Consider the following 21,451-nt stretch of genomic DNA (forward strand, 5'->3'; position numbering starts at 1 on the left):
TACGTGGGAGGGGAGTAAGTAAGTAGCTTTAAGTTAAGTTGGTTTTGCCAAGGTTTGCTTCAAGAATTCTCTTCTAAGGGTTTAGTCAACACCATACCTCTGAATAGAATGATGGAGGTCTGGTATCTCCTTCAGGGGGAACTCGGTATCCCAGTCACCCGCGAGGGCAGACTAGAAACGCTGGAGCTGGATTTCTCTGCAGGAGAAAGACAGCGTCTCTCTTCAGCGCGTCGAGGAGGAGGAGGGGGGACAGCGTCCGCGGGTAGCTGGCATCTGCTGGGCTTCTTCGCAGAGGGACGGCTGTTCAGCTCCTAAGCTCACCACACCATCGTTCGCGCTTTAGCAGCGATAATGGTATCAGTAGCTTCACCAACAGCAACGGGGCAGCAGCAGCATCAGCGTACTGCATACAGCATACAACAGCAATGGGACACCAGCAATTGCTTAAGGCAACGTTGGTAATATTTATACCTGACAGGTGCCTGGTTTGACGTAAGTTTGCTGGACATAAGACGTCAATTAAAGATGTCACTAGGAACAAGACAACAATTGGGAGTTAGAAGACCTCAGCGCTCGTTTAGGATTATAGACCCCAAGCCGTTCTTTTACATAGGTAGGCGCATGCCCATAGATTGCCTTATGGGCAATACATAAACTTTTAAATTCTACCCTTTGCTTTATGGGGAGCCAATGTAACCTGCGGAGTAATGGGGAGGCATGGGTCTGTCTAGGTAATCTAAAGATCAGTCGCGCTGCATCATTCAAAGTTACCTGCAAGCGATTAATCAGAATTTTTGGCAAACCTAGGTAGAGCGCGTTCCCATAATCTATCCTTGAAATTATTGTCATTGTTATTAGAGCAATTCTTTTTACTTTTCACTTCATCACTTTCACTTCATTTAGCACTGCTATTCAGTTCCCTGCAAGACACACTTTGTTCACATCTGAGTTTGTGTTTCTGGTACACCCTAGAATTGGTTTATAACATCTGCCGGTTTGTTGTGGGTACCAGTACTCTTGATGTGTAAGAGATCCCAGATGATGAAGGGCGGTCTCGATGGTGGACTGATGGGAACTTGTTCATGTTGAGTGGCTTTCCTTCACAAGATTCCTTACTTCTTTGCCAACACATTTGTTGTTTTTTGTCAGATACATAATTTAGTTAGACCTTTGACTTACTGCTATTCTTTGTTGGTGTAATTGTTCAGGTAGGGGGCATAGCAGTCATGGTCGTTAAACCTCCCCTGGGACCTCCTTGTGGTGTTATAGTGTATTTGTGCAGCCTAGGCTGCGGGTCCGTTTTTAATTTGCTGTAGAAAGGATAGGTAATTAGTACTCCAGGAATCATTGGATTATTACGAGCACATTTGGTGTGCTGATACTTTTCTCACTAATTATGGGCATTATTTTAGGGCTGGCGTTCGATGAGGCTGAGGTCCAATCGATTCTGGCTGACAATCCCAGTGTTCTAGACACTATGCCATCGGCTCGGTTTACAAATGATGATGGATGGGCCAAGATCTTAGTATTAAAAAAGAATCAAGCTAGAGTATGCGTTCATGGTATCACGATGGCCGAATACTTAAGGGGTAATTGTGCCCCTAGTGGACTAATTGTAACCAACGCTCCTCGCCTATTCCTAGATGACAAAGATTTCCTTAGGGATTGGTATCTTATAGCATGGAAATGCACCCGTGATTGGTTGGTGCTAATCATTAAGACCGCTAAGAAAACGGCTGACAAAATACTTGTCGAGATACAAACCCTAGAGGGTCAGATCAGGACCACAATATCAGGGAAGGCATTCGGTAAAGGACAGGAAGAAGGTAACAAAACCAGTAAAGAGTTCCGGGATTCCATCTTGTTTAGCAAACTTGAAAATTTCAAGAAGGACCTGGCCAAATTCTCCGCTGAGAAGGTGTATCCGTACACGAGCGATACTTATGTACCAGCGCCTTTTAACAAGAATGGACACAAAGGGGGATCAACGTATGGAACATCGAGCTCTGATGAAGCATCCACTGACTCGGATTCCTCGAACCAAGGGAACACACGAGGCGGTAACAGAGGAAGGGAAAGCAACAGGAGAAATTGGAGGGGCTATAACCAATATCCCGCCATGGTGGCAATCAACACCTTGGGGTCCACCAGCCTTTCCTCCTCCCGGGGGTCCATTTGGTCCACAATAATTATACCCAGAATACAACCAACAGCCTTTTTTAGGACAGGGCCAAGGACGGTCGAGATGACGATGGAGGGCCCAACAACAGGGCCAGGTCCGTTGGAATCTCCCTCCCGCGACAATGGATCTGAGGAACGGGAAGAAAATCCCTCAGGATTAACCGGGGACATCAGTAGGGCAAGCCTCGTAATAAACCTTAGCAAACATGCCTTAACTGACACGGAAGAACTGGTCCTTAATAAGGGACTAGGGTTTATAACTACCAACAGAGGTGACCCATTTATTGCTCAAATTGAAATGGGAAAGTTCTTCCGAAAAATTAGGTTGCATTACCTTTCTGCAAATAAACAGAGTTTGGATGTTGGTGATGGCACAGAGAACATTGGACTTAAGAGACCATCTAATTTCAACCCAACTACTGTTGGTCTTCCATCCAAAGTCCTAGCCTTTGAAGAGGCGGTAGACCATGATCTTAGAGAACTTTATCAACAACAATGCAACCCGTTTGTCAATCTGTCGAAAAAAGAACAAGAGGCAGTGAGAACAATGGCCAAAAATGAGTCGTTGGTAGTGAAACCAGAGGAAAAAGGGGGTGCAATTGTCCTTATGGATTCGGATTCTTATCGAGACGAATACCTACGCCGATTGAGTAACACCAGGGCGTATTGCAAACTGACGAGCGATCCAACAGGCAGACTAACCACGGTTATCGGCCACATAGTGGAGGAAGAACTAGCTGAAGGGTGGGTTACTCAAAAAGAATCCCAATATCTATGCACGGTGAACCCCAGAATGCCGTACTTTTATGTACTGCCAAAAGTACATAAGGCTCAACAGCCGCCGCCTGGTAGGCCGATTATATCAGGCATCAGTTCCCTGCTTGAACCTCTTTCGACCTTTGTAGATTTCTTTTTGAAACCACTAGTGAGGGAAATGCCCACTTTTCTTAAAGATACAAAGGATGTCCTTAGAATTCTCCCTGACATCGAGCACAATAAAGATCTAGACATCCTAGTGTCTTTTGATGTGGAAAGTCTTTATACTTCCATCCCACAGACGGAAACGCTGGAGGTGATTGAAGAACTACTGATTAACAGAGACCTCAACTCCATCACACCGGCAAGATTAATCATGACTATGGCCACTTAGGCCATGACTGAGAATTTTTTCCAGTTCGAGGAGTCGATCTACCTACAGATTAGCGGGACTAGTATGGGCAGTTTTTTTGCTCCTAGTTTTGCTAACCTGTATGTCCATAAATTTGAGCAGGACCACATTTTCGCAGACACCAATCCACATCGTCAGTGTCTGCGAGTGTGGAAGAGATATATAGACAACATCCAGGTAGTGTTGCGCGGCACTGTTGAGGAGCTCCAGCAGTTCCATCTGTGGTTGAATGAAAGGAATCAATTCCTTAAATTCACTATTGAATTTGACAAACATCAATTGCCTTTTTTGGACTTGCTGATTACATCTTCAGGGACGGGGATACAATCAGAACTGTTTCGAAAGCTCATGGCGAGGAACTCCCTATTGAGTTATGAAAGTTGTCATCCTAAAGCTCTGAGGGACAACCTGTCCTTTGGGCAGTTCCTCCGAGTTCAGAGGAGCTGCTCCACAAAATCCGCATTTGAAGTCCACTCTAAGACACTGGCAAAGAATCTGGCCGCTAAGAACTACCCTAAACACCTTATTCGGAACGCAAAGAAAAGGGCCTCCGATAACAACAGGGAGAGCCTTTTGGAGCTGGCACCTCCGAAACCAAGACAGGATAGAATCACCTGTGTTAACACCTTTTGTATATATTCCAACAGAATCCAGAAAATCGCAAAGAAACATTGGAAGATTTTAAATACAGGCACTGATGTGTTGCCACCTCCTTTGTTTGCCTTTAAGAGAGGACAAAGTTTGAGAGACCAGTTTGTACATACTAGACCAAAACAACAATTGCACGAGCGGTAGGGACCTTGTGGGATCTGCCTGCCGTTATGGGACATCATCCCTGCGGTAATTGTGCTGCATGTCTGCAAACAACTAGGACATATAGCATCGATATCGGCACTGATCGACCCTGGCAGCTCAGAAGATTTACAAATTGTAACAGCACTAACCTTATTTATTTGATCACATGTCCCTGCGAAAAGAACTATGTAGGGATGACTACAAGGAAAATTAAGGTACGAATCTCTGAACACAAGAGCTCCATCAGGTGTTAGACAGGCGACTAAACTGACCGACCATTTCCTAGAGGTGGGACACCTGCCTACGGATCTATATTGGACAGTACTGGACCAACCTTGGATTCCAGCGGAGGTCACAGACATTCCCAATTTTCTTTTCAAACGGGAACAAAAATAGGTTTTCAGACTTAAGACGGACAAATCCGGGTTAAATGAGGAAATTTCCTGGATGTCACTCTGAGAACCTATTTTTCAATCAACAAAGGGGGCTCTGCGGTACATCAACCTCCCCTTGTCTGTTACAATCATATAAGTTTAGTCTCGAAACTGGTCTTTCTGATTATTGAAATGAGGTTTCTTATGGCTGAGAATATACCCTAAGAGCAGTAAACCACCGGGGGTCTCTGAGCATAACTACTTTACCCACTAGGGTTCTGAATGGGATGCTACGTGTAAGCATTTGTAAGCCAGACTTATGTCTGAACAATGGTCTATGTAGTGAAGTTGACGACTGATTAAGTAGCCTTACAGGCGGGTGATCCATTGGTTGCCTTTAATATCACTAAGAATGATGATGAGTGACGAGCTGATTGGGTATTGTCTGAAAATCATAGCGTGAGCCTGGTACACTTATGATCACTGTGTCCTGCTGGCATATTTGAGATCACAGCCTCCCTGGTATAAATAAATAGAAAGTCTCAATATGAGTATTGTTTGTATACTCCCTCAATACCATAATTTATGAGGAAGTGCTGCCCGAGATGGGGATCCTTGATGATGGGTGGCGGAATAACGCGCAGACTTTCATTTATATTTTGTTCACAATGACGGGGCGAGTCTGTCATAATTGCGACCCTAGCCTAAACTGAATGGTAAGCTTCATAATCGTAAAGCCTGTATGCCTCCTCATTTATTACTACTTATGAGCGAGTGTCATAGGAGACGGGAACTACATTCCCCAAGCGTCGTAACGTGGCGTGACGTGATGACGTCACAGGCACGCACGACGCTGAAGCCGGAAACAATTTAGTTACCGCCGGTACACCGTGTCGACACCTCTCCACGAAACAGCCCAGAGGGACGACCGGTATACCGACTGATAGATAAGAGTATTTTGGCGCGCTGTAGGTAGCATTCGCGTGCTCGTAACAATGCTAGTAAGCAGTGTGCTGTTTGAATTCGGGGTAGTTGAATAATAGACCGAGGAAATAACCCCGATCATGTGAGTCACTCGAGAGGTGATCTATTCAGAACTGCAACATTTTACTTAAATAAGAATACCTAGACGAGTGGCATTTAAACAATTAGATGCATACATTAGAGCTATGCTTGCTAACTTTTCCAATTATGGTTCCGTGAAAGGTGCCAGGCGCGTTGTTTACGGCGGGCTTACCACCCGAGGGTGGTTATTAATGGAGTCAGTATAGAATGTGTTACGCTTAGATCGGTGACATACTTAGTGAAACCAGCAATAATTTACCATCAAGGCTGGTGTTCGCTGATAATGGGGAGTGACCTAATGTGTGAGAGAATACAGCGCCGGATTTGGTACGCGAAGAGCCGGTGATGTATGGTAGTCTGAGGGATAATTCCCCTATACCAAAATAAATCCTTTTCCTTTTACTACAGAGCGGTGCACCCAGTACCTGAGCTGGTGCCAGGTGAGGTGGGGCTGTTCACTTCCATTTAATGGTCAGGAGGATGAGTACATATCGCACTTTTCAGGTGATATCTTTTTATTTTTGTATATAGCAGTAGCACTAATGGTCCTGAAGAAGCAGCAGGAGACCGTATGGCTCCGAGTGACTGCAGACACATGTCGACCTAACATTCTCGTTGGTAGTCATTTGTTACACTACTACTTGCACTGTTTTTATTGATTTGGGAGTGAAGGGGTGCATATTAAAGGTTTTTTCCCCTATCACTATCCAATTTTAGAGCAATTCTTTTTACTTTTCACTACATCACTTTCACTTCATTTAGCACTGCTATTCAGTTCCCTGCAAGACACACTTTGTTCACATCTGAGTTTGTGTTTCTGGTACACCCTAGAATTGGTTTATAACATCTGCCAGTTTGTTGTGGGTACCAGTACTCTTGATGTGTAAGAGATCCCAGATGATGAAGGGCGGTCTCGATGGTGGACTGATGGGAACTCGTTCACGTTGAGTGGCTTTCCTTCACAAGATTCCTTACTTGTTTGCCAACACATTTGTTGTTTTTTGTCAGAAACATAATTTAGTTAGAGCTTTGACTTACTGCTATTCTTTGTTGGTGTAATAGTACAGGTCCCATCAACAGGAGATATCTGGCTACCCATTGTCAGCTCATGGTCGAACTTAATACCAAGGCTTTTTACATTGGAGCACGGTTTCGGGGTGGGGCCAAGTTCTTGGAGCCAAAACAGATCACTCCAGGGCGAGGCAGCAGTTGAAACCACCAAAACCTCAGTTTTTTTCGGGATTCATTTTCAGCAGATTTGCCGTCATCCAGTTAACCGTATACCGAAGTATATTCTGGGCCTGGGTCTGTGCAAGTGCCGTGTTGTCAATACTCAGTAACAAATTTGTATCATCGGCATAGTTAAAAATTCTGCAGCCCATGCTTGCCAGGGAGTCTATCAGAGGTTGTAAATAAAGATTGAACAAGAGTGGGGACAATGCAGAGCCCTGCGGGACTCTGCACTCAAGAACACCCACCTCAGATATACAATCCCCTAATTGAATCCTCTGGGTCCTCTCTGAAAGAAAGGATTTTAGCCATTGATGTGCTAGATCCTTTATCCCAGATGCGGCCAGTCTGTCCAGAAGCAGGGCATGGCTGACAATATCAAATGCCGCTGATAGATCTAAAAGTATCAGGGCACTTGGTTTCTTACTGTTAGCCATACCTCTAAGCTCATCCAGCACCGCAAGCATTACTAACTTGGTGCTGTGATGTGCGCGAAACCCCGCTTGACGTTCCTGGAGTAGATGGTGTGACTCCAGGAACGAAGACAGAGACTTTAGCACATGTTGTTCCAGTATCTTAGACAAGAAAGGCAGCTGGGATTTTGGCCTGTAGTTTTTCAGAATAGCTGGGTGTGCTGACATGGTTTTTGGCTCTATTTCTGAGTGATGGGGACTTTAAGCTTGCTAACATCTTGAATCTGTATTCTTGCTTTGTGTTGGTCCTTTTAAGGCCTTTTTCCAGACCTAGAAGCATAAACTAGAGGATAGCTGCTTTATATGATGATAGATCCCTTATTCTTGACTCTAATCCATCTATTGCCTATTGGCTTTGACATAATTATGTGTCCTTTCATCATCCTACCTATAGTAGAGGGTGGATCCTGTAGTCCTGACTTTATATTATGGTTTGTGTATGTACTCTGATAGAGCTAAGTGTTATTTCATCCTTCTTAGGCCTAAAAGGCCCAGAACTAGAGAGGCTCCATTTTGCTTTCTGTCCCTGCAGAACTGAGATGCTTGCAGGGTAAAGGTAATGTTTTATTTATAAGGTGTTGTTCGCCCTAAGCGAACCGGAGAGAACTGGACAGAGCTGAATCTAATCAAGAAGTGTCCCTGGGCTCAGGTCTCTAGACAAAACAAGCAGCTGATCACTGTGGGAGCGTCTAGAGCAAGGAGCCTGGTGCATGGACCTGGTGGGAGGAGGCTACTGGCTGGAACTTTCCACTAGAGGAGAGGATTCCATATTAGCGAAGTGCAGGAGAGGAGGTGTGTCAGTTTGGTTATTGGAGAGAGAGAAGTAGGATGGTTGCTGGAGCTGAAGAGAACAGCTCAGTTCAATTGGTTTTCTGGAATGGAGAGAGAAGGCAGATAATTGCTGAAGCTGGAGAGAGCAGTCAGATGAACGAAGTTGGAACTGTCAGCTGGAGCTGCCAGTTTATCAGGATGCATTAAAGCAGTTACCAGTCAGATGGAGGAGTTGAAGCTGCCAGCTGGAGCAGTTGAGCCAGAGGAGTGAAGCTGTGGTGACGGAGGGAGAGAGAGAGCCCTGATTCCACCAGAGAGAGAGAGAAACATTCCTTCTAATAGGGTGAGGTATTCTAAACTAGTTTGCTTTACACTTACACCTTAATCTTGTCTTTTATTTCCTAGGCTAGAGCCCCCTATTGTATTGCTAATCCTTTTTCTTTCAGCGGTGTGCAGTCTATTTACAGTCCCTGTTAGTTACATGTGGATGTGGTATAGTAATAGAGCTTTACAGAGACCCCGCAGATCTGTGTATGTGTCTATTCCCATTTTATTGTTATTGTAATAAAGATACCCCAGTTCTTAGTGAAGCAGTGTGCATGTGTTGTTCTTATGATAGAGCTAACCTTTCTTCTAACCAGATGCTGTATAGTAACTGATGGATCAAAAGGAAATAGGAGCGCTTAAATGAGGGAATAACTTTTGCATACAGTGTGTGCCTCTTGTTCTTATAGTGCAGGTAACCTTTTCTTCTAGTCAGGTGTTACAGCAGGTAAGTAGCAGCTGAATAATTAGGGAGAGAGAGGAGCCCTTGAGCTAGGAGAATAAGTTATACACTAAGTAATTCGGCCATTCCATAATATTATTGTAGTAGTGAACCTCTAGTGAATAGTGAGAGAAACTTCCCAACATAGAGAGAGAGAGAGCTGAAGGTATTCATAGGAAAGTGATTGTCGTTGGGATGCGGCGTTATACCCACCGGATTGTGGCTTGTTAATGAGAGCACCAGGGATGACACTGGTGTGTAATGAGATCGTCTCTAGAGAAAGAGGCGTTAATGAGAGCACTGACTGAGGTTAGTGTGTATACCCACAGGATTGTGGCTTGTGTTTGTATGAAATAGTGAGAGCACTGGGGGGATATCTTGAGCGAGCACTGGGTGTAACCAGTGCGTAATGGTAAATAATCAGAACTGCCCCAGGGTAGATTAGTCTGAGCCCATGTGGTCGCGAGACTATGAGGTATGAGTGTGGTGTAGGGCATGGATGTCCTTAGTAATCAGTGAGTATTCCTAGTAATCCCTATAGATTTAGTGGTGTTTCTGATGATATGAGCTTGTATATTGCGAGTTCCCCATCCTCAGGTAGGTACCCAGGTGCCTGGATAGATGGTCCTGAGGAGGGAGCTGGTTGCGTTTCGGCTGGGTTGGTGGTGCTCTGGTGAGCTGATTCTATCTGGTCTGAGAATCCGGTCGTTACACTAGGTCAGCCCCCGGCTTTTTTATCAGGGGCTTGACTCGTGCTACTTTAAGCTGGTAAAAGGCCAGTGTCTAACGAGTTGTTTAAGAGGGAGAAGATATGGTCCTTTACACCAGGAAGCGCCAGACAAAAAACTCCGGGGGGGCATGGGTCTGCAGGGGAACCTGACTTGGTTCTACTTATAAGCTGCCCAAGGGTTGTAGGGTCTATACTTGGAAACCTAGAGATGATGGATTTCGGGGGGGCTTGAGAGACCTGTGGTGCAAGGGGACCACTAGAGGTATCCTTCTTAATATCAGACAAGATCGTTGCCACTTTCTCAAGAAAGTAACTTTGGAAGGTGTTACAATCTATCTTTATTTCTGATTGTTCATCTTTCTTACTCAGTTCTTTTAAGATTTTAAAAGTTTCTTTCAGGATATTATCTTTATTTATTTATGCGGGTTTCATAATATTCCCCTTTTGCTAACACAATAAGCTTTTTATATGAATTCAAAGATATTTTATATTGTTCCCGATCTGTACAGTCTTTTGTTTTCCTCCAACATCTCTCAAGATGGCGAAGCTTTCTTTTGTGATCCCTCAGAAACGGGATAAATCAAGGGGCGCCTTTTTCAGCACCTTTTATTTTCTGTACCCTTTCTGGTGCTATCTGGTCGATAGCCTGTCTAAGATTCGCCGCTATAGCATTATAGTCCTGGTCTAGATCACCATGGGGGAACACTGGTTGCATATATTTAGGAAGGACGTCATTTAAGCCTTTGGAATAGACTTTTTTCCATTGACGTACTTTTTTTGTTTTTAAAGGTGATTTGACCAGATCGCTGTTAATAGGGATATCACACTGGAGTAAAAAATGGTCAGACCAAATACAGGGTACAATATTCGTAAGGACCACCTCTGGATCAGAGGTCCAGATTAGGTCGAGGGTGTGACCCTTAACATGCGTTGGAGCTTCCACGAGCTGTTCAAGGCCCAGCGAAGTCATAGAGGTCTCCAACTGGCGGGTTGTCAAATCTTTACAGGCACTATCCCAGTGAACATTAAAATCTCCTGTCACCAAGACTTTTTTATATCGAGTACAAATATCTGAAATAATGGGGGCAAATAGTTCATTAAACGCTGAGGTGCATTGTGGTGGACGATAGACAGTAAGGACAATAAGGCACGTATTGTTCAAGGTGATCTTCACTCCAAGTATATCCGCTGAATCTACTGTTTCAGCTATTAATTTGACCACTGTTAGATGTTTTTTAAACATAATTGCTAGCCCCCGAACATTGTCCGCACGATTGTGCCAAACAATGTTGTATCCATTTGGGCGGGCTGCTATAATATCGAGTGAAGAATTGTCACCTAGCCACGTTTCAGTAAGGGTTAGGACGTCTATATTTCCTGTCTCTTTCTTTTGTATGCAAGAAATTGTCTACGTTTTCAGATGTGTGCCTTCCTTTACCAAGGTTTTGTATCATGAAGAATCCTTTGTGAGACTGCAGAATTAAAGCCTGCTCCATGTGGACACTTCTACTCTAGACTTTCCTGAGAAATATAACTCCAAGTGGGACATTTTGACACCATGTCCTGACTGTACACGTGGGGATCCTAGCTCATGCCTCGCTGGCTGCCCTCAGTGAACAGTGGTAGAGGAATGCAACAGATCCACCATGGACATGTAAACATGGCCAGACAAAGCATAGGGGCCCCCAAGATAGTTGTGGCCCAATGTATCGGACCAAGGGCTGCGTGCAAACAGACCTGGGCGCATGATATGAATTGCAGGGAATTCATTCACATGTCTGAGTCCTGCTCTGGATATGTGCTGGATCCTTCAAATGTTATCACTGACACATACAACATCCCATGCTGGTTGTGACTCCCTATAGTGAACTAGCAACCTGCCCTGTGGTGAGGCTAGGATCATGGAGAACGGGCACTTTGGTGGATGCTTTCATCGACACTGCTGTGCTCAACTAGACACAGGATGTGGGACTGCGCAATTGGGCTGATGGGGAAGTTGCAGGCCAGTTTGGACAATATTAGTCAGTTTATTGTTTAGAATCATGTATTTATCTGTCAACAATTGGTGCATAAGATTAAGTAAAATGTGAGATTGTAAATTAGCTAGGCCTAGATTTTCCATCCAATTGGGCGGATGCATTGTATTACTACTTGATAGGTCAGCCATATATTTTCACATCATTTAATGTGGTGTTTATACATGTTATTGGCCAATTTCCAGATATCCAGACTGGATAAATTGCTTCCTGCAAACCTGTTTGAACAATGACAGGGTAATTATGGTAAATGATGTCACTTCCTGCAATGTGACTTCCTATGACATGACATCTTGTAGTATTTATAAGCATTTCATATATTCAGGTTCTGCCTTGGGGAATGATAAATCTAGGAGCAGCCCTGATGCCAGTGCATATGATTCTGTGGACATACTTTTATGAGTGCAGTGATGTTCTGTTGTCATGTAATATTTCTTTGTGTGCTGTGGTGTACTCATCTATACATTTTGGTATACATACATACATATGTAGATCTAGCATTCTTGTTCAAATGTAAATGTTTTGTTTCTCCCAGTATTTCCCGGTCGGATGTCGATACATGATGATGAGATTTCTTTTTTTGCCAAGCCCAACATGCTAATGGACACTTCATATTCTATTGACTTCAGCTTAGTAGCTACGCTAATGTGCAGTGGTGGGTGTCTTACTTACCGGCGACGACGTCCGCGTCGGTTCGGATTGTAATATTCATCGATGATGTATAGTAGAGGGATGACATGCACAATGGGTTCCATAGCTGCACAGTAGAGGTCACAGAAAGAGTGTTGTGATAAAATTCGGAGTTGAAATACTCTCCTTTCGCCTGCTCTGATGAGATGGTTGGACCGACAGAGATGTTGCAACAGAAATATAGATCGTAATGAGATGGGCAGTTCCGGAGTTGGAAGTCACTCCAAATGGTTCCATTCAGCGTGTCCGAGAGCTTTATGCAACAGAAGGGAACGTTTTACTAATCCTACTCCATTCAATGCAAAAGTAGGGAAAGTGTTGAACTTTGGAGGGCCTACATTTACTATTGCCACTCCAGTCTAGCCAGTTGCTACAAATTCTCCAAACGAAGGACCAGATAAACAAGGGTTTGTTCTTGCACCGCACAAAGGACGCAAGTGCGTAGCAAAACCTAAATGAGAATTATCAAGCCATGCAAAACTTCCTTGTGTGACCCTGCATGGCTTGATAAATCTAGAGCAAATCAAGGCAGCACAAATCAGTGCCGTGGGTCACTCTGCGGCAGAAATGCATTCCATGGGTGGAGCGTGGTTGTTCCTACGCACAGTGAGGGCTCCTCGTCTAAGGCAGAGGACCGCTGCTCAGTGCTTTCAGCAGTGTAAAGAAAGGAACAATAAAATAATAATAACTTGTTGTTCCTGCTGCGGCGTCTTTTGCAGGGCGGGGTGGGGTGGGGCTGCTCTGCTCTTAGAGCAGGGGGAGGAGTGGTGGGCACTCTGTAGGTGCACAATGACTGTTTGTCAAGCCCTCTCGTGCCGCCCAAACAGTCATGCATCCTTTGCATGTTCTCCACCCAGTCTGCTTTACTGCCTGGGCAGAGAATATGCCTAGTCTCCCATTTTCAGGCTGAGTGCTGAACCACAGTGCTCAGACCAATCACAAAGCTGCATTGCAGTGTTGTGATTGGTCAGGGGAGCCTGTGTGCTTCCTGTTCTAGCCCAGCACAGGTACGATGCAAGAGACGATGAAGAAGAGAAAAGATACGGCGAGGAGGTACGTTTTATTTATTTTTCTTTACCTTCTCCCCCTGCCCTCCACCCCACAACCGCTTCCACCCCATTACCGCTGATCCATGCCAGCTGCCACTGACCACACATCCACCCTTGGATTTTGATGCATTCCCAGATTTACCATTAGTAGTATACCTGAGAATCCAACAAAATGCTACGCCTCACCAGTTGAGAAATGAGGAGAAATGTCTTTATTACTCTTTTTAAAGAGGAAAATCCCTCTCAGGATTGTTTTTGTTCAGGAAATTGCCCCTCCCTGCACAAAACCAAATTAGTCTACAACACAGGCATACTTGCAACATGACACAAGGGTGTCTGCTTTGGGGCTAGGCAGCTAAAAGTGGCCTGTACTAGGAAAGGACAGGAATGCGCCGTATAATGTTAAATATTACAACTTCCTGTCCTTTCACGCAGTACAGCGATGTGGCTTGTTACGCTGCTCTGCATGATTAGATTGTTAAATATGACCCTTTTTGTTTTGCAATATATAACAGATTTGATAGTCATTCTGAATCCGAAAAAACAGACTGCACCTCAAAGAATGTGGATGATTAAAAAACATGTGTGAACGTGTCAAAAATACAAATCTACTCATGTTGTATGCAAGTGACAGTTGTGAAGTCATTTATCATGGTATATACTTTGTGAAGTGGATAGCAGCCTGAGAAGTGTAACCATAGCACAATAGGTCATCAGAACACTGCAGGGCATATTATCTAGTAATGGCGATAATAATTGCCAATCCAAGTTAGCGTTCATTTTTTTATTGCTTCTTTTCCCGAATACTTATTGCATTCTTATCGATGTATTATGAACACGTCGGTAAGATGCAATGGTGTCCGGGAAAGGATGCGAAAACTCCTGCTAACAGCACAGTGATGGTGATATTTATTGTGGCGATACCTTGCCATTGCAGCGTTATCAGCGATATGATTTCAGCTAGGTTGCTAATAGTGTCTGCAAATCCCCTTTTAACAGGATAACTGATACTCTCCCTTACACACCTGCATGTAACATCACTGTTAGTCAGGATTTTTTCTGGTGTTAAATTCCGGTGCTAACATGGTAATGCGCACCTTTTATTCTCGCTTCGCTGGTCTGGGACTTCTTTATTAATAGCATGATGGGGGGGGGAGTTTCGCGGGCAAGCAAGATGGCCGCGTAAGCTCGGAGCTCCGCGGACCCTCCGACCCTCCGCATCTATCCTTGAGGCTATCCTGTTCCACAGCTGTGGATTTCAATTGGTGAATGGTCGCAGACGCGGGAACCGCTTTCCGCTTCCAAATCCGACGTTTCTAGACAAAGTTACGACGTGTTGAACTTTGTGCCAGGGATGCGCCATTGTCCTGTGGGCGGCTGGTGATCGAGACGACGCGAAGCATGACTGAAATGCGAAGCAAAAACCTCTGGTTTCTACTGGCGGAGTGTGCGTAGTTGCGGAGTCGCCTGTTGCTGGCTTGGCCTTCGTGGTGGCTTTACTTCGTGCCTACACAAGTGCCTACTTCGTTCTCGCTGTGTAGCCCTTTGTTCTCCCCGAATCCATCATGGCCGGCAGGGGTGACCCCGACAGGACGGCGAACTGGGGCAGCAGAAAGACGACCCAGCCACAGACAAATAAGATCGACCGATATGCCCAGCAAAGGACCTCGCCTTTTGTAGTGGCCCAATCCAAAGACTCCTTGCGTACGGGCTCGCCCGAAGGATCGGAGCCCACATTAAGAGACATCATGGGGGCCATTGCAAGCATCAGGGCTGAGATGCATAAGCAGCACGAGGTCCTGGCACATAAGGTGGACACCCTGGCCATCGATCTCAACCTGATCAGGGCCGACTTGGGAAAAACTAATGATCGGGTGAAATCCCTCGACATTAAGACCTCCAGCCTAACGACCGATGTCTCGGACCTGCAAGCGGAGGTCCGCACCTTAAGGTCGGTTAATGACCAGTTTTCCAGAAGGCTGGAGGACTTCGAAGGGCGTGCTAGACGGCAGAACGTCCGCATCATCGGAATACCGGAGGGAGTGGAGGAAGCGGCTGTTGATCTCTTTGTGGAGGACTTGGTGAAGACCCATCTTGCACCAGCCGGACTCAGTCACTTTTTCTCGGTTGAACGGGCTCACAGAATACCTGGCGGCCCCCCGAAGACGGGTGTCGCACCGAGACCCATCATCGCCCGACTCTTTAATTTCAGAGACCGTGATGTGATCCTTCAAGCTTCCAGGCGACATGGGCCACTCAAATTTCAGAATGCAGAAGTGAACTTCTACCCGGACTTCACCAGGGCCGTTCAGAGACAGCGTCAGAGCTTTGCGGGGGTGAAACGGCGCCTCAGGGACATGGGGCTCAAGTACTCTATGCTGTTCCCCGCTAAACTGCGGATCGAGCGTGATAGCCGAGCCCTGTTCTTCGACTTGCCCGAGTCTGCGAGAGACTGGCTGGACACTTTGCCACAAAGCCGAGAAGAACATGAGGAACACTCCGAAGGCGCCTCCGGTGGCCCTGATCTTCAAGAATAGTGCTTGTCGTGCTATCTCTAGCGGTTGGTGTTTCCGTTGACTGTGACTGCTGATGCCAAAGCTTTTGCACTTTTGTTTCTCCTTTTTTCCATGGAGGGTGGCAGGGGGGACCAAGGGGTTCCTTACGCCTCTAGGGTCTTTCTTGTAGTTATTTTATGGGGCGACAGGCACACTGCTGGTTGGGGGGGCTTTTTAGTCTGCTGCAGGGGTGCAGGGTGGGGGGTGGTGGTGGGGATGGTTATGTGCGTTTTCTTTGCTCTTTTCTTCTATCTCTTAGGCAATGGGTCGTATGTTCTGCTATGTTTCACTTGTTGTTGAGGCTTTTCGGGGTTGGGTGGGACTTGGGACATGATGAAGGGGGGTAGGAAACTGCAAGTTCTTAGTTGGAATGTCAATGGCTTGGGTGACCGTATTAAGCGTGGGGTGGTACTGCAGTTGCTTAAAAGGCATATGCCGGATATTGTTCTCTTGCAGGAGACGCATTTGGTTGGCAATACGTGTAGAGCACTCAATCGTAAAGGGTTCAAAATGGTGGCCCATTCGGGGTTCTCTTCGGGATCTCGGGGGCGGGTGTTCTGGTGCGTACATCCCTTCCGTTTGAGATTGACTCTACTGTGTTTGATGAGAGGGGGCGGTACGCCGCTGTTGCGGGGCGATGGGAGGGGCGTGCCCTGACACTAGTTTCAGTTTATGTTCCTCCGGGTTTGCAGACTAGCACCTTCCAGGACCTTGGTGGCGCCATTTTGAATCTGCCCGCGGGATTGTTGATTGTGGGGGGTGATTTTAACTCGGTTTGCTCCGGATCCTTGGACCGACATCCGCCTAGAGACCTCCGTAATACCCAACTATGGTTGCCCACCTTTCTTGAGACACTAGGGCTGGTCGATAGTTGGCGACTCCTGCACCCCACCCAGAGCCAATACTCCTTCCATTCTGGCGCTCACGGTAGCCTTTCCAGAATCGACTACATCCTTACCCTGGCGGCTCACGCGCTGGCAGTCTCCGAGGCCCGTTTTTTGGCGTGGGGCATTTCCGACCATTCCCCGCTGTGGGTCTCATTCGACTTTAATATAGTTATGTCGGAACGACCTGTGGTGGTCAACCCATGGTACTTCCGGAACCCCAAGACTCGTAATCTCCTGGCCAAAGCCATCGACCTCTACTTTACAGAAAACGTGGGGTCAGTTACGTCGGCCTCCACTCTGTGGGAGGCCTTTAAAACCGTCTTGAGGGGTGAGGCCTTTACTCTTATAGCGGAGGCCTGTAGAATCAGAGATGCCGACATGGTGCGTGTCGAGGCGGAGATCACGGAGCTGGACTCCCGGTTAGAGGCGGGTCCCGAGCCTGCCCTCACAGCCCGCATAGCCTCTCCCTTAAACAATCGGAGTACCGTGACCTCGCTACTAATGCTGCTCTCGTCCTGGGTAGGGAACAGCAGGGTCGGATTTACGATGTTGGCGATAAGGCCGGGAAGTTGCTGGCCTGGCTGGACAAGAAGGAGAGGGCCAGCCGCGTCGTCCCTGAGATACTGGGAGAGGACGGAGTGGTAGTTACTGACCCGAGCGCCATGGCTGAGTCCTTTTCAGATTACTTCCGTGGTGTTTATGCCTCTGTCTTGGACCGGTCTGAGGCCGATTCGATTGCTTTCCTCTCTGACATCGATCTTCCGTGCTTGTCGGACGCGGATCGAGATGATCTGGACAGGGAAGTTTCCGTGGACGAGGTCGCACTTGCGATTCGCTCCTTGAGGTCTGGCAAGGCGCCTGGTCCCAACGGTATTCCGGTTGAACTATACAAGATTAAACCGGAGGTGGTGTCCCCACATTTGCGCAATATGTTCCTTGAGGCGCGAGAGAATGGCCTACTTCCCCCCGACCAGAGGTTGGCCACCATTGTGGTCATCCACAAGGAAGGGAAGCCGAGGGATTTGTGCCGGTCTTACCGTCCCATCTCTCTCTTAAACGCAGAGCCTAAGATTCTCGCCAAGATGCTCGCCAACCGTTTGATTGGCGTTATCGGCGACTTAGTGCATCCGGACCAGTCGGGCTTTATTCCACACCGCAACACTGCTCTTAACTTGAGTCGACTTCACGGTGCCCTGGCTAGGGCCCATACACTTGAGGAGCCGGCTGTCCTGGCGTCCTTGGACGCCACGATGGCTTTTGACTCCCTCGAGTGGAGTTACCTCTGGGCAGTGTTGGCGAAGCTCGGTTTTGGCCCGGAATTCGTGGGAAGGGTTAAACTTCTATATGCCGAGCCGTTGGCTAACGTCGCCGTTAATGGCCGAGTTTCAGCGACTTTTGCTCTTCGCAGGGGCACCAGGCAGGGCTGTCCTTTGTCGCCCCTCCTGTCCGCACTCGCGCTTGAACCGCTTGCGGCCCTGTTGCGGACTCACCCTGACCTGCATGGTATCAGGTGGGCCCCTGGTTTCGAGGACAGAGTCTCTCTATATGCAGAAGATATTCTGCTGTACCTCACCTCCCCCTGCACATCCCTTATTGTAGCCTGTGATGTGCTGCGGCTCTTTTGTCGGTACTCTGTCCTTGTTATCAACTGGACCAAATCGCACCTGTACGTCCTGAAAGGGGGTACACCGTGCCTTCCTAGGGGTTGCGGCAACCAGGTGGCGAGCCGGGGCTTCAAGTATTTGGGGATTTATATCTCCAGTATTGCGAAGGCGCGCTACCAGCACAATCTGCTTCCCCCTCTTCTCCGCCTTCGGCGGGATGTGGAGGGATGGCGAAAACTCCCGCTCTCCTTGCCTGGGCGCGCGGCATTGTTCAAAATGATATCCTTGCCCAGGTTACTCTATACCCTGCAAAACACCCAGGATCCGGTCCCGGCCCAATACTTCCGGGAGATCGAGAGCCTGCAACGTGCCCTACTCTGGGATGGCCGACCCCACATCGCCATCACAAAGCTCACGCTACCATGGTACGATGGGGGGATTGCGCTACCTGATGTGCGAAGGTACTATTGGGCCTCCCAGCTAGCGGCTATCAACCACGGTCTATACGGTCCGGAGAACAACCCAGGATACGCTATGGATAGGTGGCTTCTGGGCGGCGGGAATTACTACAGGGCGCTCTACTCGAGGTCTCTCGACAGGCGGATGTCTGGTCCAACGAAAACCGCGGTCCATATTTGGAGGGCAATTACCAAGGCTCAGGGATGGAAAGATAGACTGACTAAGTTGACCCCATTGTACGATTCGGACATCCTGGGCACACTGTGGCATACCAAGGGTTTTGACAAGTGGGATTTGATAGGCATTTCCAGGGTGGAGGACATGTTGTCGCGAGGCGAGATTAAGACCTTCGCCCAGCTGCAGGCAGACTTCCAACTGGGTGAAACGGAATTCTTCCGATATGCCCAGTTAAGACATGCATCGCTGTCTGCTAAACCGGAGGAGGGGGCGATCCCTGATAGCTCCCCATTGGAGGATAGGGTGCTGGATGGCCATATGCCGGACAGCGCCATCTCACTGTCCTATAAAAAACTCATAAATGTCCGTACCGACCTCCTCCTGGGTGTGAGGGACCAGTGGACGTGTGATGGGTTAGAAATTGATGAAGAGGACTGGCAGAGTGCGGTGTCCTCCCCTAAGGAGGTTGCCATCTCTTCCCGTCTCAGACTGGTGCAGCTCAAGATCCTGCACAGGGTTTATGTTACTGGTCCCCGACTCGTGCACATGGGCTACTCCACTGATGGGCTCTGTCGTCGTGGATGTGGTGCCCTTGCCACTTTCATGCACATCCTGTGGGAATGTCCCGCAATAGCCTCCTACTGGCGACGCGTGCACTCGATCATGAATGAGGTGACTGGGGTAGCTGTGCATGCGGAAGCCAGGAGATGCCTCCTTAACATCTGGGATCCGACGGACCACAACGTGGCCCAGACTCAATGGGTAACCCTTGGCAACATGGTGGCTAAACGTGACATCGCGCAGAAGTGGGGAGCTACGGCAGCTCCTAAGGTTGTACAATGGAAAGCCAATATGGATTGGTGCATGTTTCGGGAGAAGACCGTGTATGTTGCCAGGGGTAAACATAAAAAGTGGCAGAAATTGTGGGGGGCTTGAAATGCATACAGGGGAGACATCTGCGTACCCCCAGAATCCGCTCTGCTGGAGGAACACCTGTCGCCGTAGCCTGAGACACTAACTGCAATGTTATTTATAGGCTATCCTGTGTTTTCCTCCCTCCCCGCTCCTAGCTCCTTTTCCGTTGGTCATAATTGTGTTCATTATACCCTCCCGACCCCCCCACAACGCCTCACTGTTTTTCACACTCCATTGCCTATGTCTTTGCGCCGGGTCTGGCGCCTCTTTCTTTTCTTTTACTTTCTCTGTGTTTTTCTTATAAAAAGTAAAATCAACCTTCATCGCTCTGCTGTACTAATTCTTGCACTATTGTGTTCCTGATTCAAAATGCTGCCTTGCCTCCGGGATGTCAGGCTGAATAGCTGTGTGCACTGTTTTTGAATAAAGGTTTTAAATTTTAAAAAATAAATAAATAAATAATAGCGTGATGTGGCGTTAGCTACTTTTAACGTGAACCATTGGTAAGGAATGCCTACCTTGCATGTCCTTAGCGATAATTATCGCTGGCATGCAAGGCGAAATGAAAACCGCCAGCTAATGCCGCAAACACATATTAGCGCAGCCTTCCTAAAAGGGGGGTAAAAAAATATTGCTGCTTTTTTGGCAAAAAGTGCTGCAAAAGCGGCGATATTGCCCTTGATAATATGCCCCTGTGTCTATTATATACTGCCAGTGAAAAGGCTTCATGTGGCATATTATCAAGAACGGCGTTAAAATTATCGCCGCTTTAGCGGCAGGAAACTGCAGCTAAAGCGGCTATATTGGGCTTGATAATATGCCCTTTTGAATTTTGGTGTGTACATTGGCTTATATAGGAATTCACAAGGGCATATTATCAAGCCCATATTCGCCGATTTAGCTGCAGTTTCCTGCCGCTAAAGCGGCGATAATTTTAATGCCGTTCTTGATAATATGCCCCTTTGTTTGTTAAAACACCAGAAGGCGCGACAAAAGCAAAATTTTTAGCACATTTTAACGTGAATAAAAACCTAATGATATACATAGATAAATATAGCATTTTGAAAAGTGAATTTTCCAGGAAAAGTGTATGCTCCCCTCATTGTTATTTCATGACGTTTTCAAGTGCCAGCGTTGTAGTTGGCCAAATTACAGAATCCATAATGGTTACACAAATCTTTTTTTAGTGGGCTGCTCTTCTCAGGAGAGGTTTTGTCATACCGCTGAACTAATTGGTTTAGAGTCCTCATAGCTGTAGCTCCTTTGTCACCGAAACAAATTATCACTGGTTATTAGCGAGCAGCTGTTACGGTGAGTGGCTTTGTGCAGACACAGCAACAACTCAAGGCTAAGAAAATATTCACTTAATTACTTTCCCCGACCTTCTCCGTGTGCTCTTACCCCATACTGGAGATCTGAGTGACTCCGTAGAACCTCGTCCGTCTGATATTGAGAATAAAGAGCACAGATGAAAGAGACATCATCAAAGTCAACTGTCACAATAACTTCAAACACATGAAAAGCAG

Source organism: Lissotriton vulgaris, chromosome 4_1 (genome assembly GCF_964263255.1).
Source record: "Lissotriton vulgaris chromosome 4_1, aLisVul1.2, whole genome shotgun sequence".
NCBI lineage: Eukaryota > Metazoa > Chordata > Amphibia > Caudata > Salamandridae > Lissotriton > Lissotriton vulgaris.